At 48.5% G+C, this 24715-nt stretch overlaps 1 long non-coding RNA gene and 1 other non-coding gene across 2 annotated transcripts in view; one reads left to right on the top strand and one right to left on the bottom strand.

Moving 5' to 3' along the window:
* LOC129386858 (uncharacterized) overlaps positions 1-24715 on the bottom strand; it is a 101639-nt gene that overhangs the window by 52946 nt on the left and 23978 nt on the right. The gene's annotated exons all lie outside the window — the stretch shown is intronic.
* On the top strand, positions 23162-23236 carry TRNAS-GGA (transfer RNA serine (anticodon GGA)). The gene has a single exon. It is a non-coding gene; the product is annotated as a tRNA-Ser (tRNA).

Genomic DNA, 24715 nt, shown 5'->3' with positions numbered 1-24715 from the left:
GAGTACGACACATCTCCAAGGGAGAAAGTACCGGCAGCACTCTATGGTTGCTCCATGTTAGGCTCCCTTGCTGAGAATGTGCTCCACCCCTAGTGGAGCATGTTCACTCCGATCGGCCACAAGTGGAGTAAATGTGCTACTGAGCATTGTATCAGAGTTAGAGATAAGCAGCTAATCTGTCAAATAGGATTTTCTAGCAATGACATCTTCCTTAATGTTTACGCAATGTGTACGCTCGCTCATCGCTCGCTGCACACCACTCTCCGGCGCATGCCGTAGCAGGTTTTCTCTGACGCGCGGGCGCCGCCGCCGCCGATGCTCCGGAGCAAGCCGTTTCAGGTTTTCGTTGCGCTGCAGCGGCTGCGATCGGTGGAATGCACGAGTAGTCTTTTCTTGTCGCATTTTGCATGAGCTTGCTCGTTTGTGTGGTATCTCGCCGCTGACGTCTCATCGACTGTGCCGATCATGGCGAGCCGTGGAAAGTACTCGGCAAAGGATTTAAAGACTAAAGTTGAAATATTGCAGGCGGTTGAACGTGGTCTCTTAACGAAGACAGCGATTGCCGAGAAGTATGGCATCAAAAAAAGCACGTTGTCTACCTACATCAAGAACAAGGACTCTATCATCGATGCTTACCAAAAGGAGATTGAGCCCTCGCGGAAAAGACTACGGACGTCGACTCACCTCGAGATGGAGACTGCTGTCATTACGTGGATAAAGGATGTTCGCAGCAGGAATATTCCATTAAGTGGACCCATAATTGCTGCGAAGGCAGCGGACTTCGCCAACCAAATGGGCATCAGCGACTTCAATGCATCGAAAGGCTGGTTATCACGTTTTAAGGCCCGCCACGGGCTGACGTTTAAGAACGTCTGCGGAGAGGCAGCCGCAGTCGACAAAGAAACCTGCGAAAATTGGGTCTCAGGTGAATTGAAGGAATATCTTGCCGATTACCCGCTCAGCGATGTTTTCAATGCTGATGAAACCGCACTTTATTTTAAGTTGCTCCCAAACAAGACTGTGAGCTATAAAGGTGATACGTGCTCGGGCGGAAAGCGCAGCAAGGAAAGAGTTACCGTGCTAGTGTGCGCGAATGTGACGGGCACGGAACGGTGCCGCTTGCTCGTGATAGGCAAAGCAGCGTACTCTGTACAGGCGCCACCTCCTAGAACGGATTCTTGTATGCATGGAAAGCGGGAAGCCCTATGATGTCAACCTGCTCGGAGCTTGCCACATGCTGGCAACATCGTGGAACGCCGTCAAGGCAGACACTATCGCTAACTGTTTCCGCAAGTGTGGCTTCAGTGAAACCACAGAAGCCTGCTGCACAGCCGACTTTGATGTTCAAGTGGATCAAGATGATGGCTCCATCGTGCTGGACCCTGCCTACGCTGTTTTATCGGAGGGTGTGGACTTCGAGAGCTTTGTCGACGTAGACAACGGCGTGGAGACAACGGGGCCTTTAACTGACGCCGAGATTATCGAGGCTGCGTCCAGTCAGCAGCACGACTCACGCGCGGCGAGCACGCCTGACAGCGACGACGAGTCCGACAAAGAGGACGATCCGTTGCCTCCTCCGAGCGCATGTGAAGCAGCATCAGGACTCGATCTGGCTGCGCGCTATTTCTCCACCGATGAGAATTCGGATGCTGCGCTGGAGATGTTGGGCAAGTTGCAGACAATGCTTCTCGAGTCGCGGCGAAGAAAGCGCAAACAAATGCAAATCACCGATTATTTTTCATGTTGATATGCTTCGATCATTATTCTTTTGTTAATAAACATGTTTTTGAAGCATAAATAGTGTCATATTTCATCATTAAGCCTGACGCTCACGTGGGTACATTTATCATTAGTTCCAGGCGCATAAATTGATTGGATATCTTTATTTCCTTTGGTGTTTGGACTCGCATGATTTTAATACCCGCAATCGCCGACCTCAAAGAGTAGTAGTGCGTATTCCTCGATGACGATCCCAGATATGGCTATTTTGGCTTCGGCCCTAGCAGCCAAATGCAATGGCCATCTTTTTTTTTTTTTTGGCCGCCCGCTCGTTAATTCAAACTCCGCTTAATTCGAACAATTTTTCAGTCCCCCACGAGTTCGAATTAACGAGCTTTTACTGTACCACATTATTACGCTGCATTATTTCGTTTTGATTTCCTGCTTGTTCTTCCGATTTCTCTTTTGTGCTTGCTTATAAGCTTTCTTTTGTTCCATCTCGTCCTCAGTGCCACCAGATTGCTGTAACAGTATCTTCTACGTTGTCCCACTAAGGAAACCAAAATCATTGGACAATCCTCTTATGCGTCAGGCTCGCACTCAGGTTTTTCTTGAGGCACTGGCTTTCGAACTTCTATAAAGCACAAGCCACCGCATTGCTGGTACAAGAAAGGCCATTATTCACCACAAGCTGCACATTCGTCAGACACACCGAGTTGCCGTTTGGATCCATCCTTGCGGCATTGCCCACTGTTGGCTCATAAAGCTACCCTACACTTCATGGGGCATTGGCTGGAATATTCATAACTGGAACGGCAACAATGGCCTCTGCATTGACTTATATGCAGATCAAGGTAGACCCAGGCTAGGCACCGGTATGTATTTCTGCAGCATGCATGCGACCTATATATGTGGCAAATTGTTGCACAACTGTCGGAGAAATATGCCATGCCATTAAGAGGCAAGCAATCAGTTGCGCATCATAAATACAAGGTCGTTGTATAAAGATTTAAAATTTTATTTCTGGCTTTGCACAACATGGTTGTGTGGGATTGGATACTGAGTTTCCATAGCTTACGTTGGCATAAAACGTTAAAAATTCAATTATAGGCCCATTAGTTTGCTTACACTATTGCATAATGTATTCATCAAGTTAACTTCCAATAAAACACTTGACTTCCATCAACATCGAGTGTCGAAAGTCGCAAATGACCGTCAAATATTGTTGCACCCGTGGTTGGGGGCACGACGATGCAAAAGAGAGAGGGAGCCGGCGTATGGACGAGGGGAGCCCCACTGCACCACGTCCAGGCCAGCGCCTCTATCCGCAAACTGATTTGTTGCACCGGCTTTTCGGCGAGCCGCCTACTGAGTACGAGGCGCCCGCGCCCCCGACAGGGACAAAGGCATCGGTGCGGCCAACAGAGAATGTGGACATTGCGTTTCTTCTCTTTCCTTGCTCCTTTCTTCAATCTATCTTTTGTAAATAAACCAGTCTTGAAAAGGATCCCAACGAGTGAAGTTCTTTCCTTCGAGGCTCCTGCGTGCACGGCCAACGCCGTCCAGCTTAGTTAACGCACAGCAAAAGTTAGGGCAGTCGTCTCAGAGCGACAGCAATTAGAGTCAGCCCAGTGGCGCGAGCATTCATTCACATTTTTGGTGCCGAAACCAGGAAGTACTTCGCCTGCTGACATGTAAAGCGCCATGGAACGACTACAGAAGAAGCAAGCTGCCCTGCGACAAGCAATCGAGAAAATCATTGCAGCAGCCAGTGACTTACTGCAATCGCCAACCATCCAAGTCGGCGAGCTTGAGGAACACCTCGACCTTCTCCTTGAACAAGCAGATAAGTTGAAATCCCTTAACGCGAGCATCGAACAGAAGATAGATCTTCAAGAATTAGACGCAGAATTAGAAGCTTGCGCTGCATACACCGAGAAGATCTGCTCCCTCAAAACAAAGATCAAGAGAGCCCTCAGGAGCCAACAAAAGCCGGTCGACAACTCCGTCAGTGACAGGCAACACATCAGAGCAGGAAGCACACCACATTGGTTCTGTCCCACCTGCGGCATTCCAGCCACTATCAGCAACAACCAAATTACCGAAGTTGGAAATTGCAAAATTCAGCGGGGACCTGCATTCGTGGCAGAAATTTTGGAAGCAATTTGAATCGACTATTCACAAGAACAACACCCTGCCTGCAATAGCCAAGTTCCAATACTTAACAAGTTACATAACTGGAAAGGCCGTCGTTGCCATGGAGAGGTTGCCGATCAGCGATCGAAATTACGATATCGCGGTGAAGACTCTCATTGAGAGATTTGGGAAGGAGGACATCATAACTGAGGACCACATGTCGCGCTCGCTTGACGTCCGCCCAGTGCACAATCTGCCGGACATTGAAAGGCTGAGGACCCTCTACGACGAAATCCGCTCTGGAGTGGGAAGTCTAGAGGTGCCGGGAGTGTCGTCGAGCACCTACGGCGCGCTGCTTCTCGCCGTCCTTCGTAAAAGCATTCCAAGCTAGCTTTGCTTGGAGTACTTGCGATGGAAGGCCGCCTCACCTGAAACCCCCAAAGACGAGCTTCTCGGTTTCCTCGATTTGATGAGAGAGGAGGTTGAGAGCCGAGAGAGAGCCCAGAGTGAATTACGCCACCTGTACCAGGACGCCGCTATCAGACAGAAAGCACCAATCAAAGAAGACGTTCGTCCTCAAAACCTATCGGCATCTCTTCTCGCCGTAACCGACGGCGAGGCGCAATGCGCATTTTGTGATGCAGAAGGACATCAACCAGCGAACTGTGTCGCCCCCATACCCATAGACAAGAAGGAAGTGATGTCAAGAGAGAGGCGCTGTTACAAGTGTGCGAAAAAGAAGCACTGTGCCACTGAGTGCAGAAATTCAAGGTGGATAAAGTGTGCCAAATGCTCTGGATGACACGCAACTGGCGTCTGCAACCTCATTCAAAGACTGACACGCCCTCCTTCAATCGAAGATGCTGCACCAACAGAGACAACAGTGCAATCATCGCTTCAGGTGGGATCAGCACTGGGAAAGACCTGTGTGCTTCTACAGACTGCACGAGCGTATGCGGAAGGCCAGCACAACAGTGCTCTGGTGAGAATGCTGCTTGATGGTGGCAGCCAGCGAACATTTATACGACAGGAGGTTTCCCGATGCCTCAATCTTCGCGTCATAGGAGGGGAGAAGCTAGCTATTTACGCCTTCGGAAGCGAGAGACCGTCTGAGGAAAGAAGGTGCCATCGCGTGGAATGCTGGCTGCGAAACTGGCGCAATAATACAGGAGTCCGCATCAAAGCATTAGAGGTGCCCGAGATCTGCGCAGACCTCCTCCCAACCCCTGACGACTCCATAGCCTGCACCACTTGTGAACAAGACCTCCAGCTTGCCGACACCTTAACTGACGGCTACCATATATATATATATATATACACACACTTAAGTATTTACACTCATGTAACCACTTTGAGACGCCATGTCCGCATTTGTGGACGTGAATAACATGTATTCAAATATGAAAATTTTTGCATCGTTTTTTACGCTTGACTTTTCTCTGGCCTACTAATCACAGATAATGAAAAAAATATTTTTTCCTCTGAAAAGATTTAATTGGCGCCTGAAGGCGTTAATGGAGAAATCTGCAGAGTACAATCAACATCTACATATGGCTTTCATAGCTTATGAAAGGCATTTGATTCAGCAGAGATACCAGCAGTCATGGAAGCATTTCATAATCAAGGAGTACAAGAAACATAGGTGAATACCTTGGGAAATATCTACAAAGAATCCACCACTACATTGGTTCTACACAAGTAGAAAATTACCTATTAATAAAGAAGTGAGGCAAGGAGACACAATCTCTCTAATGCAAGTGATTGCAGCATAGAACAGGTATTCAAGCTATTTGACTGGGAAAACTTAGGAATGAGAATCAACGGTGAATCATAGAGTTTCCTACAAGAATTACTAGAGGGAACTCTGGCGCTAGTGTCTATGGAAGCTGCAATGGGAGCGGTTGTCTCAGCATGGGAATTATGGGAAGTACATGGATTTGCCTAAACTTCATCCTTTCTGGCTTCAAACGGCTTTGTGACTTGTAAACTCGTCATTTTCAACAGTGTATTGCGTAATAAATAATTAAATAAACATCATTAAAATTGCCCGACGGCAGGATTCGAACACAGGGACTCTAGCACAGAAGCCTGATATTGAAACCATTAAGCCATGGACGCACGTATCGACAAGCGAATGTAGCGCCCTTATGAATTTATCGCGGGCATGCCAGTGCCTTGAGACGCTTGGCGCGTTTCGATTTGGCCACCTGGACAAGCTCAATCGTTGCAATTAATAGAAACTGCACGTGTTCCCGGCATCTTCTGCACTTCGAAGAATATAGATTGTGCCGAAATATACGACAATAATATTTATATAGCATAATATACAAAGCCACAAGAACGTCTGAATCCACAAGCACGAAGATCAGACAAATCCATGTACTTCCCACCATTCCCATGGTAGGACAACGACTGCAGCGCCAGAGTTCCCTCTAGTAATTTTGTAGGAAACTCTATGCGGTGAATATCTCGGCAACCTTAGCTTTGCAGATGACATTGTCCTGTTCAGCAACACTGGAGATGAATTGCAACAAATCTTTGGGGACCTTAACCGAGAAAGTGCAAGAGCGAGGTTGAAGACTAATATACAAAAGACAACAATATGCTGAATAGCATGGCAAGGGAACAAGGATTCAAGATGGCCAGTCAGCCTTTAGGGTGTGTAGGGGAGTACATTTATCACGGTCAATTATTCACAGTGGACTCTGACCATAACAAAGAAATTAAAAAAAAAAAAAAAATGGGTTGGAGTTCATATGGCAGGCCTTTCCAAATCATGACTGGAAGCTCAGCACTGTCGCTGAAAAGGAAAAAAAAAAAATGCCGCAGTTTCGCCAGAGGGGCGAAGCATCGATTTAAGTTTTAAGCTGTGGACGTTTCATGACTGAAGAGTCCTACCACTCTAAGAAGGGCACAGAGCTGCCGTTATTGCAGGCAGAGTCTTTTGCAAACTGGAAAGCTAAAGTGAAGATTGGAGCGGACACTGAGCAGGAAATATTGCCACGCACATGGGCCACTTGCTCCCAAAAGAAGACAAGGACGGGCTGGCTCACAAGCTCGTGCCTTGGCCATTGGTCAGTGCTGCACTGTCCCTTCGATGACTTGTACTTTAACGGCCTCTTTTAGAAGTCGTCTATCAACTAAACGTGACATTTCTGGTGGAGGTGCTGGGTAATCTCGACCCATGAGACAGACACCTCCTAGCAGCGGGAACGCTTAGACCGATACTGGAGCTCATGCCATTACACTGCGCCAGCCAGAGAATCTTGGGATTGGCCCCCGTGCTTGAGGTTTTACCTGCGACGACAACGAGAACGAAGGCAGGTATGGATGCTACATCCCATACAACCATCCCTGCGATAGGTGCTCCGGTGCCTCCTCATTACACGCTGCAAAAACTATGCTTGCCAAGTCCCTTCCATGGCAACCTTCTTGAAGATGCGGAAGACGCAGAAGACTGGCTGGCGGACTTCGAGCGCGTAGCAGAGTTCAATGGATGAGATGACGAATCGAAGCTCCAAAACATCTACTTCAGCCTTTTGGATGGTGCTCACAAATGGTTCCAGAACCGCGAAGGTGTTCCGACATCATGGCGCGAGTTCTGTCACAGCCTCTTCGACACCTACGCCAGCTCCAATCGCTGGGAAAGAGCAGAATGGGCCCTCCAATCTCGCATTCAGAAACTTAGTGAGAGTGTGGCTATGTACATGGAAGACATGGTGTGTCTCTTCAGGCAAGCTGACCCTACCATGTCTGAAGACAAGAAGCTGGGTCACTTGATGTGGGGCATGAAAGAGCAGCTTTTTGGTGGACTCGTTCATAGCACACCCACAACAGTTGCAGAGTATCTCACTGAAGTCGTCACCGTGGAGAAGGCCCTGCACCAGCGCTCACACCAGTATGATCAGCAAGTGAATCTCTCCTCTGCTACCAGTGGAGTAGGAGCTCTCACAAGTGACGTCGAGTCGCTTTGCGAGATTATCCAATCGATAGTCCGCAATGAGCTGCAACAGCTGCATCAGGTGTAGCCCCCTTCAGCTAACTTAATAGCTAGCGTCGTGCGTGACGAAGTGCAGCATGCACTTGACGTACCGTGTTACAAAGCATCACTTCAGGCCACTCCACCTCTTCAGGCCGCCCCACCACTTCAGGTGTTCCCAACTTCAACTGAACCATGACGCACAACATACGCTGACGTTTCAAGAGGCACCGTCCCGCCGTGAGCAAATACCAGAGTGTGACTTATGCCGACGCATTCAGGCGGCCTATCCCTGCACCAGCGCCGCTACCTGCCATCACCCCGTATGCCATGCTTCAGTCAGTGCAGGTGGTTCCTTGGGAGAGGCTCGACCAGCCGCATGTAAATCGGACATTTGGGCATGCCCGACCGACGACCGCTCTGTTACTGCTGTGGTGAGGCAGGTCATGTCTACCAAGAGTGCCAGTACCACCGCCTTGGACTCCAGGGGTTTCCTGTTAATTCACTCCGACCCCGTTTTGGACAACGGCCACCTGAGATTGAAGATTTTATCGGCCGACAGCGCGCCCCACCCTCATCAAGGCGCCAGTCGCGATCGCCGTCACCACGATCATTCTATCCGAGAGGTAAAAGTTGGATGTCGCAAGGGCGATCTCCGAGCCCTCGACTGGAACACTAACGTCAGCGACCTTTTAAGGCGAAGCCGCTGGCACTCGACGTGCGAAAGTCCCCCAATCGATGCGACTTCAGACCAACGGGGGCTTGATGACACCAGTGTCTCAGGCTTGGTTGTTTTAGAAAACATGAACGAGACATAACCACTGGGTCTCCGCCACCGACGTGGCCATACTTTGACGAAATTAAAAGGTTTATTGGATGTTTGCCTATAAATTACTCATCCCTCATGGAGGAGAGCTGCTGCAACAGCAGCAGTGACACTATTAAAAAGCTATGCAATGAACAAATTACCATTGTGCAGCTTCCCAGCAATAAGTAAATGCTTATGCATTTATACCAGTAATGTTGTACATGCTTATGTTTTACCATTATTTGACTCACAGAAGTTTACATTTGACTCACAGAAGTCTTTTCAGAGTTGTGAAACTTTAGGTCTCCTCGATTTGGCTGTCCTTTCTTGAAGTCACTTTCTGCACTGCCAAATCGAAGAGGCAAGTGCTGCGCTCTGGCTAATTCAAGAAGTGCAGCCAAATTGAAGAGACCTTTGCTTTGCATAATAAAGGTGCTTTTGCTACTTTAAGCTTGCTTTTTTGAAGAATGCTCCTAAATGCTCAGAAAGCCTGTCGTGTTTGGTGCAATATTGTACTGCATCATAAAAAATTCCATCTTCATTTGTGCAGTTTATTTCTTCAATGTAATTATCAACATATGTGATTGTGGCTATAACGAAGTGGCCGTGTCTGTTACGCTGAAGAGGCTGCTATGCGCTGCCTCTGGTGAAATAAATTGCTTGCAATCTTTGCAGCAGTTCTTTCTCAAATGTTTGCAGCTGATCTCCGACATGGAAAGCGGACTGACTTCAGATTTGACCAATAGTGAAAGCACATCAGTGCCAGGAACACCGGCAGAAGAGCCACCACCACCTTCACCCACTGTAAGGTGAACCTGTGGGATGGGCCAACGGCCATACCGCCCTTTTTTCTTTGTGTATTTGGGCTATAAAAATCGGGACGACATGCTGTCCCTCAGACTGGGCTGAAATCAGGATTGCTGATAGATCAGCGAGGCTCTGTACTATGTACGTTAAAACGAGTCTGGGCTCGTTTTAACTACTGTCTCGAGTCACTGAGACAGTCGAAGGGTGAGACTTTGTTTCTGAATTGTTCAAGTTTCTAATGTATTTGTTTTTACCTGCCATGTATGTAGAAAAGTTTACCTATAAATATTTCTTGTACATCTGATCTCCATCGCTTCCTGTCTGCATTTGATCAACAACTGCCGATCATCGTCTGAGAAGCTTCACGTTCCAATGGAGAAGCGAGGACAAGAGAACGAACGTAACTTTACTCCCACCATGGAGTGTGCTCTGAGCCTCGAAATGAGGACAGCAGCGTGTGTAACAAGGAAGCAACGGTGGACCATGACCACAGCAACTGAAATTCAAAGTGCCATGCTTGCTGAGCAGAGAATGCTGCAAGCGCAACTTCAACGGGCGCAAGAAACCGAATTCGAGCTCTGAAACAAACATCTGCAGCTGCAAGAAAAGCTCGTAAATGCAGTTTTTTTTAAAAATAAAACCTGAGGCAGAAAGAATGGTCACTTTGTTTTACTCACGAGTGTCAGCACAAAGCATTGCATGTTGGGGCCCAATTTCTAGAAGTGAGCTACCTAGGTCTACATCCTCTGTCTGTAGTAGTCCATGAGTGCAGAGTGCACACTGGCTGCATTTCAAATTTCAGAATCACTACTATGCACCGGTTGGGTCAGTTGGTTGTCAGACTGTTGTACTTCCTGGAGCAACTGAAACTGAGCCGCATCATTGAAATGCTCACAAATGTCATTGAGCTCGCAGCATGCATGAATCACCAGGCAGGCATTGTCAATATCACATTCCATTCTCTTCGACATGAAGCGAAATCTTGCTTTAAGTCTCGCAAAACCGTTTTCTACGAACGTCTCACTTGGCTGATGTAATTGAATGTTCTCTGGTCTTCGTTCAGTGGACCGTTGTGTCCAAATGGCTTTATGAGATTTGGTGTCGCACAGTATCAGAGGTGGGGCGGCAGGTCCTCCAATTGCAGCAACCGAAGCCTTAAAAAGGGGACTTGCAACCATCCAGGAGAGGCTCGACATTAGGTAAACATGAGAGTCGTGGCTACTTCCAGGGGCACTCACGTTTATATACCTGAAACAGTACTTATGGGCCACGAGAGCCAGAAGAATAATGCTGTGCCCATAAAAATGAACATATACACAATAGTCTAGTCAATAACACTTACTGTTTTACTTAAATGTGGTTTCTGTTGTATATCCTCCATTCTGGAGCCAAAGCATGTGCACATGCGGGGTGCAAGAATGCCTGTTTGGCATGGTGTATTATGACTTTCCTCTTCTATCTACTCTCCCCCCTCTCCCATACCTTCTAGTCAAAAATAAAGGATTCTCCTTGATCCGCTCGAAGCGGATGGGCGTCTGTCATTTTTCCATAAGTAAAAAGTTCTCCATCTCTTATTCCACAACATTTTGGTGCCGAAACCCGGGAATAGGGACGTCAAAAGATGGATATCGACAGAATCAAGCGAGGAAGGGCTGTGGTTCAAACATCTACAACCAAGCTGCTCAACGATGTATCTACCACGGGCGGCAGCACATCAATCTTCTCTCTCTCTTAAAGAGGACTCACTGAAAGAGCTAGATCGGGAGATAGAAAAAGGCGTTGAAGATGAAGCTTACGAAGAGGAAGTTGCATGCTCTGAAATGTACGGAGCAAAGATCAGCATGGCAAAAACAAAGGTACAACGCATGCTACGTGACTTTAGCTGCATAAATGCTTCATCAGATTGCACACTAATCTCCTCAGCTCAAAGAGAATCTAGCGCAAACGATTCACAAATATGCCCCACTGTAAAGCTCCCAAAGCTCGAAATCAACAAGTTCAATGGAGGGCTTCGAGAGTGGCAAGGGTTCTGGAGTCAGTTTGAGTCGACTATCAACGCTAACCAGAACCTCTCAAACATAGACAAATTCAAGTACCTCAACAGCTACTTGATAGGAAAGACGGCGGCTGCGGTAGCAGGACTTGACTTGTTGTAAGGCAACTACGATGTTAAGCTATTAAAGGAGAGGTCCGGCAGAAAGGAAGTAATTATAGAAGACAGCATGTCACGGCTACTTAACATCAAGCCAGTGCGTGACTCACGGAATCTCGGTCAACTGTGCAGTCTCGTCGACGAAGTAGAGATAGGTGTACGCAGCCTCACTTCTTTAGGCGTGAGTGTTGGCACTTATGGAACTTTTTCATTGACTGTAATAAAGAAAGCAGTGCCTGCCGACCTTCGTCTGGGATACCAACGAAAAAACGACGCTACAAACGAGGGAAGTGAGCTGGAGGAGCTCCTGTGTTTTTTGAGAAAAGAGGTTGCGACTCGGGAGATCATAAAGCAGGCCAAAGCTCCGAGAGACAACAGTGCTGAATTGGTAAAGGAAAGGCACAACAGCAACATTAAAGTGGCGAACATGCCTACTGCAGCGGCACTGCACACCACAATCGAGGACAGCACACGATGTCTATTTTGTAATTTGAATGGCCATGAGACCAGCAACCACAACGCAAAGATGTCTGTGGCAGGTAAGAGAGAGGTGCTGAAGCGCGACAATCGGTGTTTCAGGTGCACAACAAGGGGGCATGTGGCAAGAGAATGCCGTAAGGCTAAGTGGCTCAGGTGTGCGCATTGCAAGAGCAGACACTTAATGACAATGTGCGACCCTGACTTTAGAAGACACTACAACACTGATAAAGGGGATGCATCTTCGCCACCAGTGATTGAGCAAGCCACGGTGCTGAAGTCCTCATTAGGCACGGGAGATAACTTGATGTGCACTGGAGAGCAGCAGTTTCTCCTACAGACAGGGCGAGCTTGGACAGAGGGTCCCCATGAACGTGTACTTGTCAGGCTTCTCCTTGATGGTGACAGTCAGCGAACCTTCATCCATCGCAACCTATCCGAAAAGTTGCAGTTATAAGTGCTGGGGGAAGAGGAGCTTAAAGTATTTGCCTTTAGTGAGCAATCAGTCATAACACGCACAAAAACGCGTCGAGTGGAGCTGTGGCTCGGAAGCCAGTACGACGGAAAAGGGGTGCGAGTGCAAGCGCGGGAACTTCCTTGCATCTGTGCAGATATCGTGGCTACGCCACCAAATTCTGTTCTATTTCAATTTTCAAGATTTCACTTTTCACTTCCAAGTCGCAGACGCCTCGCAGGCCGGCGAAAGTGAAAATATTTGCAGTCGACAGAGAGCTATACAAACTACAGCACAAAGCGTTTTGCAAAAATTAATTATACGATACAGTGCCCACAATATCCCTCTATTTTGTCATTGTTTAACTCAAGAACTGTAGCAGCTACATAGAAATTAATGACATATTTGAAATCTGCTTGAAATGCTCTATAAGTGGGAGGATTTTCAAATCTTTAGTGCGAACATTAAAGAAATGTTTTTTCGAGGAGTGTCTCCCCTTAATCATAGAATGTGACACCCTCCTTCTGTAAACTCTGCGGTAACATGCAGATTCGATGAACACTGAAATTAAGTGGCCGCAAGACGCTACAGCGGCACTATATTGTACGTCTATCAAAGAAAAATGGGCGAACGACTCCGATGGGCCCATTGAGTGTCTCACTATAGAGTGAGAAACTCTGAACTCTGCTTCCTTTTATGATGATGATAGCGTGCTTTTGGTTTTGATTTCAGTTTTGCAAGCTGCGAAGTATCAACGGAAGGAGGGTTTCGCTTTCAAGCATGCTTGGGCATAGCGTCGTCACAATTTTCTGCTAAAATGCCCTTTTGGCGCCGGATGGTGCAAAGGGTCGCTCCCGGCGCAGTTTGGTGCAAATGGAGCAGCTGTTCCACCACTGCGCTATGGCAACACTAAGGCTATGTTCACACTTGTAAAGTGGCAAGCGGGCAGAAAATCTTCCGTGCATGTCCAAGATGTTCACAATTGCTTCGCCACTGCAGTGGAAACCACTGCCACTTTCGTCCACATGCATCTAGTCGGTCCGAGACCGATAGGGCTCACCGCCTGGTTTTCTGCCCATTTCGCCGCCTAGGCGGGCAGATTTTGTCAAGTTTTTGCCGCTTCCACCTGCTCCGAGACCAAGCGTGAACGTCGCCTAACAGTGATGAAATTCCAGCTCCATAATTAATCGTCACTTTCAGAATTGTGGACTAGTTCATCGCGTGAATTACTTATATACTGTGTGTATTAATGCACTACGCACCTTCTTCTCAAGGGACAGTACAACCATGTGAACTTATTTCAGCCCAGTTGAGTAACTTTCCAAACTTGCTTGCCATAGCATTGTGTTTAGCGCATCATACTTAATACAATTCAATACATTTCTTGACAAACTATTCCGTATTGAAATTAATGGTGTTTGAACACTTATTTTATAGCAAGCGTGCAATTTTTCATGCGTTGCTTGACATATGCGCACTTGAAAAGCTTGTCAGACTAAAATGTGAGATCAAGATGCAACTTAATTTGTGACCCATTAACTCAAGCTGCCTACTGCAAAGCCTTTATTTAGCATTGCATTTCAGGACCTGAATTCAGCACTAGCCACTTTCAGTGATAGAAGCTGCACAGATACTACAGCGTAAGGTGATCGAAAAAAGAACAAGATGTGTAGACAAACAGTGTAGGGACTCGGGAGTCACATATCATTGCGCTTCAGTATTAACAGGCACCCTTTCTGGCCCAAAACAACCAACGTTGTCCGGCCTCAAACATGCCTTATGGATGTTGAGCATCACAGGCGCCCGTAGATATAGAGGGCGACACATGGGGCTAAGGTGGCTCAAGGGTCAGAGGCGTGCAAACTACTGCGTAGTTGGAACACTCGCCTCACTGGGCACAATGCACCGGGCATCTCCCTGTTCTGTACCTTCAAAGCTTGTAGTAAATGAGTTAGTTCAGTTCTAGTGCATATCACCACTGAACAAAGATAATATAGGTACTTGGAAAAGGGTTTCACACAAAGGAAGTTTGATGTTACTACGACTACCATCTCTGTTTTACTTGTTCAAGAAGTTGAAATAAAGAGTTGCCAGAGAGTGTGTAGTCTGTGTCGAAGAGACAGTCACCGAAATGGTTGGTTGGTTAGTTTGGGTTTATTGGCACAAAGGCAACTAAGGCCATGCTGCGCCACACACAAGACAAATGGATATGCAATGTTAGAGTAGGAAGTCACCGAAATCTCAGTGCACTTCAGTGCTCTGCACATAGCTGTAGTTTCATGTGAAGAAGAGCTGTGCTAATAATCCACGTATGTGGGTCAGTTGAACACGTGGCAAAATGTATCAAGAGTTGACTTACTGCCGCCACTGATGTTCACCAGTCATGCCAGAGCACCAATGTAATGACGGTTAGTTCTTGTGAGGGAAGAGTTTGGGGAGACCAGAATGGTGGGTTCGACTATGGGGTGGCCCGTGCTGCGGCTGGCATCTAGCACCTCGTGCAGAAAGGACTTTCACCCACCATGCCTGTTCGAAACGAAGAGTGACTTCCTAATTCGCCATGGCCATCTCGTGTGTCTGCTGGTCTGGCGGAAGCCCCGCAGTGTTTACAGGCCTCTTTTGTGTGTGTGTGTGCGACTTCTGAGGGACCCTTTCCTCGAACTGGCAAGCTCTACAGGGGAAGTTCCGCGAACCAGCAACGCCCAAAAGAGAAGGACAAGCGTTTGCAATTCCCGGACCTGAGGCTTGGTATACCCGAGGTGGGACACCCTCCTCCTTGCAGCAGGCTCAGTATAACCAGAGGCTCGGTTTAAGTGGAGGAGGAGGGGCCCTCTTTCCTCGAATCAGACTCTGTGCCGGTCACGTGACTTTGACGGAAGCAAGATCCCTCCCACGATTGTAGAAAGCCTATTTAAGAAGCTCCGAAATGTAATTTTTTAGATCACTTCATTCTCCTCTCATCATCTTTCACCAACTTTTGAATAAACCGTGCCAGTTTCGGGTTTAGTGAAGGAATAGTACAAGCCTCAACTCGTTCCAAGGTAAAGGAGCTCGCGGCCAAGGCAGTGTACGAATGTCCAGTGGTGAAGGACAGGTTTGACGGAGGATTCGTCAACCAGTTCCAAACAGGACAGCCCTATAGGGGATAATGCGGAAAGTGCACCAGCTAAGGAAGAGGTCAGGCAAGCGCCGGAGCCTGAAATGTCTCGAGAGGCACAATGCAGGAGAAAGTTATTGAACGTAAGCCCTGCCACAATGATTGCTGAGCACGAAATGCCTAAGGCACAGAACAATGCTGAGCATTACTACGATGACAGGACGGCTCGGACGCGACGCTCTGAAGTGGGGGAAAAGGTAATGATCTTGAAACCCTCGTTAAAAACAAACTTGAGGTTCAATGGAAAGGACCAGTGGACATAATTCAGAAATTATCTGAAACAAACTATGTAATCACGGTACCGGGAAAACTAAGGACACCACCAAGTGTACCATAGAAATCTACTTAAACCCTACCGGCAGAGGGACATGTCCCTTAACCAACCTGAGGAGATGCCTGTCGACTTTCCGGAGTTAACAGCAGTGACGGAGGCAAAAGACATTCACAAAACCATTGACAAGTTAGTAGAACAGGCGGAGTTGAATCCCAATCAAAGGGCCAAACTGAGAGAACTCGTGTTTGAATTTAAAGACGTATTTTCAGACACACCAGGCAGGACCACTGCGATCGTTCACAATATCGAGTTAACCTCGTCGAACCCAGTTCGTTCGAAAGCAGTCATGGCCGCTGAAATAAACAGGATGTTAGAGCTAGGTGTAATCGAGCCAGGAGAGAGTGATTATACCTCGCCTCTTGGATCAGATCCCGGGAAAGGAGCCGCAACCATGTATCGACTACCGCAGGCTCAATTTAATCATGAAGTACCAGACTTATCCAATACTGCACATCGAGGAAAGGCTTGAGAAAGTGAGCAGTGCAAATTTCATCTCTACCCTCGATTTAGTCCGAGGGTACTGGCAGGTACCGTTGACCGAGAGGGCAAGCAGGCTTGCGGCGTTTATTTTCCCGATGAGAACTTTTCGGCCGAAAGTTCTAAGCTTTGGATTGAAGAATGCACCATGTTGCTTCTCTAGCCTTATGGACCAGGTGCGACGAGGAATGGAGGACTTTGCACTTCCCTATCTCGATGACATAGCAATCATTTCTTCATCATGGGCGGACCATATGCAACACCTGCGAACCATGCTGCGTTGTCTACGAGAGGCCAACTTAACTGTTAGGGCTCCCAAATGGAAATTAGTGCGCGTGGAGGTAGCTAGGTCACGTAATAGGGCAAGGCCATCGTCAGCCTTCCGAGGTTAAACTGACCGCAATAGACAACTTCCCGCAACCACGCACCAAGCGGGATATTAGGTCATTCCTTGGCTTGGCGGGTTATTATCAAAGATATATCCCTCATTATTCCGAGATTGCGAGTTCTTTAACGGATGCTCTCAGAAAAACCGAACCACAAATGGTAAAGTGGAATGACGCCAAAGAAAAGGCTTTTAGTATGCTGAAGAAAGCGCTAACGAGTCAGCCAGTGTTGAACGCGCCCGACTACTCTAAGCCATTCATTTTCCAGTGTGATGCCAGCAGCAGGGGTATGGGGGTGGTGCTTTGTCAAAAGAGAAATGACAAGAATGAACACCCTGTACTGCACGCCAGTAGAAAGCTTTCAGTTCGTGAGGAAGCATAGAGTGCATCAGAAAACGAATGCGCCTGCGTAGTATGGGCGGTGCAAAAGCTGGCTTGCTATATCGCTGGTTCAAGGTTCACCATAGAGACTGACCACTGTCCTCTCACATGGCTGCAGTCCATGTCTACGAAAAACGGCCGTCTTTTGCGCTGGAGCTTGGCTCTTCAACAGTACACCTTCGATATTCGCTACAAGAAGGGTAAGCTTAACAGCAATGCCGATGGTTTGAGTCGTTGCCCCTAGAGTAATGAAAGCCTCATGCTCACCCGGGTTGCCGTGGCATTTTTACGCTCGTTCATACGTTCTTTTTTCCGAAGTGTAGTCGATTCTTAGCTGATTTTAATAACCACGTCTTAACACTTTCAAGAAATGGCTGTTTTTGTTGTTCAGGGGGGGACGCGCGTAAGGAATGCTTGCCCACGCAGGAGACGAAAAGTTGCGAGACCTGCTTGCAAGACCAATTTCACCGAACCGGACCAGGAAGAAAAGTCACAAGAGCGCCACGAGGAATGATGACAACTCCCAGGAATCTACCATCTATGAACTAAGGGTTCGTCATCTCTTAGGGGAATTCTGCTACTGAAACGCTGATCCCTCGCACAGCGGCTGCTGGCCCCTACACGTCGGGATCTTCCTCCCCCGCCGGGGGAGGAAGATCCTCATCATCTTCTCATCTCGTCATCGTCTCTTCTCATCATCTTTCACCAACTTTTGAATAAATCATGCAAGTTTCGCACTAGAAATCGTCTCATCCTCGCTCGGTCGCCATGGTGTACCGGATGCCTGCAGCCCGCCGACAACGCCACGCTACCCAATAGTAACGTCGGCCGAGCTTCGATAAGCAGGCGTCGCTACAACTCGGCAGCAGTACGATACACTACCCTGGAGTACACAACACCCGCCACCAAGGTTTAACAGATGTCCCCTCCATTAACAGCTGAATATATTTATTTCTTGATACTTAATTCATTATACTTGTTTCATTCATCCCTCAACAGCAGAGTCGCTGTAGGGGGGAGGGGGAGGGTGGAGCCATTCAGAAGTGTTGGGAAAGGATGCCCACCGTGCCATAGCATGTGCGGAATATTTGGGTGACCACCACAGATCCCGCACTGTGGCGGAGGGTGTTACTGGCCCCAGATAAGGTGCCCCACTGGTGTACGCAGGGTGTTTGCGCTTGGCAATTGAGTGTGCCCCATCGTCTCGTGAGGTGTGGGCTGAGAGTTGCAAATTGTCTTCCGTCTTCTCTGTATGACACTTATGTGGGCATTGAGGGAGCCATGTGAGGATCTATCTGAGCAGGGGATGGAGGGGGCCCGGCGCAGTGCTTCTCGGGCAAGCAGGTTAGCTCCTTCATTGCCCTCCATTCCCACGTGCCCCGATATCCAGATCACCTCAGTGGGCAAATGAAGTTGTTTGTGGATTGCCTCACTTTGGGAAGTTGTCTGCTCCGACGTATCCAGCAGGTTTTCGCCAAATCTATAAATATGATCGTACGGTGGCAATCAGTAATGGCTATGGCAACTGCGCTGTTGGTGATGGCAGCATTAGTGTGTAGGTATGTGTGAGTGTTGGCTCGGTGAATATACTTGGTGTAGAATGTGATGCATTGTTCTCTGTGCTTTGTTTCATTGGGGGTGCATATGCCGTGGTATCGAGGCTATTGTAAACAGTGCTCGGGTGATATTGCTGTGTGTTTGCTGAGGTGATTCGCTGAGATTTTGCTTCCCAAACAAGAGGTCGTATATGCGGCCGTGGCCACACCAAGGAATTGTCCAGGCACTGTCTATAACATGCGCGCCAACAATGTTTCTGAGGTACACCGCTGGCGTCCATTGGTCACAGCAGCAGTACTGCAGACTTGACCGCACGATTCCAGGCCACGATCCTGGAAACGCTGATGTACAAGTCGACACGAGCAAGCGTCGCAGTAGTCATTGGTGACTGCCGGCCCTTTTCCCAACCGCCGATGTTTGCGAGCCGGACAAAGGCGACAGCCAAAGTCGCTGCACCGAACTGGCCACAGGCATCTCCATTGCCTGAGGTGGCTCAATCGTAGTGCGGGGCAAACACGCAGGCAATGTACAAGTGACAGCTAACGAGGGGTGACTCCGTTCACGCTACGTACACTCAACACACTCGACAAACACTAAAGTTGTGCAAGGGAGAGGGCTTCTGCATCCACATTAAAAGATCGGGCATCTACTCAAATGCTAAGTTCAATGTGAACTACGCTCGCTTTCTTGTGCCGAACGAGTATTTTTAATTCGTGCGAGGCTAACCACAATGCCGGAAGCAAAGTGCAACATTTCAATGCCAGTCCACAAGGTTGTGTCCCTTCATGTGCAAGAGGCAGCTTGTGTCGCTACCTTGACAACAACCGGCATCCAAAAACAATGCCCAAGATGGGCACAAATCAGACAGCCCTGAGGAGACAGCTCTTTGAGATGGTCCTACTCTGCTCGGTGCACACAGCACCCGAGTTAACGGCGCACACCGTCCCAGACGGCGCCCACCGTCCCAGACGGTGGCAGAGCACCTGGTGCCAGACTGCAATACCAGACAGCCCGCAGCATCCCGGCTCCCTGAGTCACGACTTCCAGAGTCAAAGAGATAGAAGAAGCTATGTACGTAAGAAACTCGGGACCACCCATGAGGCTTACATATTCATTCGCTTCACGCTTGCCAATGTTCTGCGGGCTCTAAGCCTCGCTCTCCCAAGTTGCAGACAATGTGGCTCTCGTACCGACGAATATTCTTCAAAAAGACTTATGAAAAGGCTTTGCATCTTGAAAAGTTCACGCACACTACAGCAACCATTGTCTTGGTGAAGAAGGCATGCCGCCGAAACTAGCAATCAAAATCCTGTTAAGAACGGCCCAGCTGAGGTGCAAGTTTGCCAGCCATTTATGAAAGCGGTGGCAACCTCATCTTGGAACGCCATCGTTACACTCTAACCTCGTCGCCATTGTGACTAAACGCGCTCGGCAGGCCAACTATTGTTACTGTGCCCCAACCGCCGCCCTTGGTTCCCGCGAGCGCTCACCCGCTCGCGGGAACCAAGTTCGAGGCTCCTTCCTGCGCGCCGTCCAGACGCAAGAAAATGCGCACTTGGCCGCGCTGTGGAGGTCAGCTCGGGGAATAAAAGGCACCTTTCCTGACACAAGCCCCGAGTTCTACGAAGTCCGGCTGACGTCGGCTCCGGACTGCGAATCGCGTGCAAAGAAGTGTGTGTGTGAAAGCCGCCCCAGAGAGAGGCGGCCAGTTTACAATGACTAAACGAACGTTCGCGTCACCTTGTATCGGAGGAGGACCGAGTGTTTAAAAACCGCTGTTGTGCGGATACTCGGCGCACTCTCTCAAGCAGTCATGTTAGACTGATGTATTCTCTCAAGCAATCATGCTAGACTGATGTAGATACTGTAAATAAACCCATATACCTCGTTCTCAATGAGAAGCAGCCCTTCCCTTCATCAACGTCCTCAGCGTGGATAAGTTGGACGACGGCATGGGCCAGCTACCTTCGAATTCATGCCGGACTCCAATCTTGACAACGGGTTACGAGCGATGGAATTGAGCCCCCAATCCTGACAACTGGCTGACAGCGGTGGGATGGACTTTGCGACGTGGTGCTCTGTCTGCGGTGAGTGCTTGGTTCTTGCTTTGACTCTCTGGGCTTCATTTTGTCGTTGTTCTGTTTAGAACAGTAGGGAAGCTAGATTGTTGAGTGTTAGCTAGGTTGTGTTTTCCTAGCTAGTTTTAGCGAGCAGGACCAAGGCAGTAAAACAGCAATCATGGAGTTGAGGACACTGCTGACAGACAAATTGTTGACTGTTGGTGAGGAACTGGGCCTAGATGTACGCAAAGAAATGCTAAAATCGGAATTATTGGAGCTAATTTTCAAACAGGCCAGTGAGGAAGAAATTGAAATGGGGTTGGAACTTTTGAAAAAAAAGAGAGAAACGGGACAGAGAGAGAGAACGGGAGAGAGAAGAACGGGACAGGAGAGAGAGAGGAACACGATAAAGATAGCGAGTTAAGAAAAATGCAACTGGAACTTGAAAGCAAATGTTTGGAGTTGTCTCAAGGAAGTCAAGGGGCTCTGGGACGATCAAGTTAGGAAGAATCATACCGCATGGACAGATATTAAAGCCATTTGAGGTCGGGACCGACATAGGCTTGTTCCTAAGCAATTTTGAAAGGACTTGCGAGAAGATGAACTTCAGTCCGAGTACATGGCCACAGCGGTTGCTGTCGATGTTGCCGTGTGAGGTGGCGGAAGTAATCGCCAGACTCAGTGCACAGGATGCATATGATTATGCAAAAGTTAAGGCTAGTCTCCTAAAAAAATACCACCTTTCAGCCGAAGCTTTTCGACAAAGGTTTAGAAGCACAGGCAAGAAAGATAGCGAGGGGTATCCGGAGTTTGCATACAGCTTAAAGGCCAACCTAGTCGAGTGGCCGAAAAGCGTGGAAGCGTACAACAGCAGAGACATGATCATTGAATGCATGTGTCTAGAGCAGTTTTACAAAACCATCTCCCAAGCTGTGAAACTGTGGGTGCAAGACAGAGGGAATGTAAACACTGTGGAAAAGGCGGCTGAATTAGCAGAAGAGTACGCAACGCGTAGAAAGTTGAACGCCGAGGACGGAAATTGGGACGGTCGAAATGGACTGCGGAAACCATTTCCGTTCAAAAGGGTTTGCAGACTAGACAATCGGAGACTGTAGACGTGGAGGAAAAGCCCGCAGAAAAGAGCGAGGAGAAACCTAATGGAGAAACCGCACAAAAGGAACAGAAAAGAAAATTCGAATCTTTTAGGCCGATCCGCTGTTATAAATGCCACAAACTGGGACATATAGCTATAAACTGCGCTAAACCTTGCGTAGCTTTCTCCTACGTGGAGGAGAAAGACGAGAATATGGAACTTTTAAGCCCATATCTTCACGACCTGCAAGTTAATGGCAAACCATGCCGAGTGCTAAGAGACAGTGCCGCCATGATGGACACTGTCCATCTGTCTTACGTGACGGCAGGTGACTTCACCGGAGAAGTAGCATGGATAAAACAGGTTGTAGAAGAACACAGCGTGTGTCTGCCCATGGCCAAAGTCAAAATCAGTGGACCATTCGGGGAGATAGTGACCGAGGCTGCAGTTTCCAAATTTTTGACACTGCAGTACCCTTACATTTTCTCGAATCGTTCTAATCAGTTACTGCGTGAAAAAGGGCTTAAATTGGGAGAGGGAGTAGTACAGGCATTTACGCGAGGCCAAGCTTGTAAAATCGCGTCGCTTTCGGCCGAAAATGCACAAGCTGCTCCAACGGAAGCAGCAAAAGAGACAACTTCAATAACCGAATCCGAGCTAGACTCTAGGGATGAAAAAACGGTCGAGGAAAGCCCGCCATCTGACCAGCTCAATGAGAGCGTATCGCTAGGGTATCAAAGTTCGGGCTCTTCCCCTGCAGGAAGAGCCCGCTGATGCACTCGCAAGTGAGACAGGGTCGTTATTATCACCGGCCTCAAAGAACTTTCATCAGCTCTTACGAGTGGATAGAGAGTCACTGGCAGCGGAGCCAAAGGAATGATGACAGCTTAGCTAAATTACTCTGTTCGAGTGAAGTCTCTGAGCTTTTTCTCGAACTGTACACGAGGCGACTGGACTTTTTCATATCTTGACGTAGTAGTTCTGCAGAAACCCGCAAGGTGGAGAGAAGTAATTAACAAAGGGAAAATCAGACATCCACCCGTTCGTAGCAATTGCTACAAAGGAAACCCATACGAGTTCCTCGAAAGAAAAGCCTCAGAGTTGACGAAAAATTCGTCCTGGTTCGGGACACGAACCCGGGACTGTTGTCAACAAATTCAACTTCGCCCTACCATCTGCTAGCTGCCTGGTTAGCTCAGATGGTAGAGCGGCTGCCCCGGAAAGGCGGTGGTCCCGGGTTCGAGTCCCGGACCAGGACGAATTTTTCATCAACTCTAAGGCTTTTCTTTCGAGGAACCCGTATGGGTTTCCTTTGTAGCAATTGCTACGAACAGGTGGATGTCTGATTTTTTCCCTTTGTTAATTTTCATATCTTATTGTTATCCTTGAAATACAGAAGTTCCACAATGATAGGGCACACGTGATCCCTTGTTCACTCTCATATTCTGTGAGTGCACTCAATTTAACCAGCTGGTATGCCAAGTTTTCTTGACAAAAGTCTGCAACAGGTTCTTCCGTATCCTTCAATTTTTCAAACGTTTGTTTTAGGATGCCTTTAAAAATCAAGTTATTACATCGCATTCAATTATTTAGATTGTCATCGAACATGCTACGCGCTGAGGTCTTACAAGTCTGGCGCCGTTGAACCTGGGGCCCTCCACGCTGGGTGGGCGCCAGTGGCAGTTGTGCGTGGGCGTGATGACTGGAGCGGCAATCCCCCCACATTGGAGACAGGATCGTGGCCCTACCCGTTCTCCTCGACGATATGGTCCGGGTGGCAAGACTTCGAGACCCGCGAGGTCACGACTTTGCTGCGCGACGGGGATCCAGACGCGTGGGTCTCAACGTTGACGTACGGCGTTAACGGCCAGTCCGCGGGCGTGGCTTTCGACCCCGCCAAGAAGCCATGCCCTATCGCAGCAGGGCGTGGCCCACCCGTTGGCCCCACAATCCAGAAGTTCATATTTCTGGTGGGAAACGCTCAGAGGGGGGTCAGAGATAGAAGACTCCAAGAAGCAGGGACACACCTGTGGCGACCTGGCCGACAGTGGTGGAGTCATCAGTCAGACAGAGCCGTCCAACCTGGCCCCCAACCCCAACGGCGGCGACAATTCGAAAGAGACCCAAAAGTAAAGCACCAGTATTCGCCTGCGGACTTCACTTACGTGCAACTCGACGCTGAGGCCAGTGCGGTGGTGGCCGAGGCAGTGTGTGCTGTTGGGAGTACGACAGACTGAGTGACTTTGTAGCTGTAATGGCAACGTGTGCAAAACGGAACTTAGCGTATGACCCAGTGTTTCTAGCTTGTGAGTATGGTGGCGTGAACGTGTATGGCCAAGAGTCCCCGGACTGCCTGAAGCAGCTGTACGAGGCCAACACTTCGCTGCTCCCTGACAAGTGGTTGTGTTGTCTGTGTGTGCGTGAGGTGTGTGAGACAGTGGCGTGACGGCATCCAGTGAACGGAGCCAAGACTTCCGAGCCAAGTGACTCTCAGATAGACGAACTGCTGTCTTACGTTTACGATGATGAGTTGGCCCGTCTTTAACCTCCGCGTACTAAGGTTGACCTGGGCATACGAAACCTGCGAATGGCTCAGCTTCATGCGGCGCAAGGCCATCTTAAAGCGCGGGGTCCATGTGCTTAAGTTGTGTAGGGGGTTTGACCATGCGACGACATGCAACCTCTTGATTGCAGCGATCTGCTTTGATTACAAGTGGTGACGCATTCTCATTGCCAGC

This window comes from Dermacentor andersoni, chromosome 11 (genome assembly GCF_023375885.2).
Source record: "Dermacentor andersoni chromosome 11, qqDerAnde1_hic_scaffold, whole genome shotgun sequence".
In the NCBI taxonomy this organism is placed as follows: Eukaryota; Metazoa; Arthropoda; class Arachnida; order Ixodida; family Ixodidae; genus Dermacentor; species Dermacentor andersoni.
This window is presented reverse-complemented; position numbering and strand designations above follow the sequence as displayed.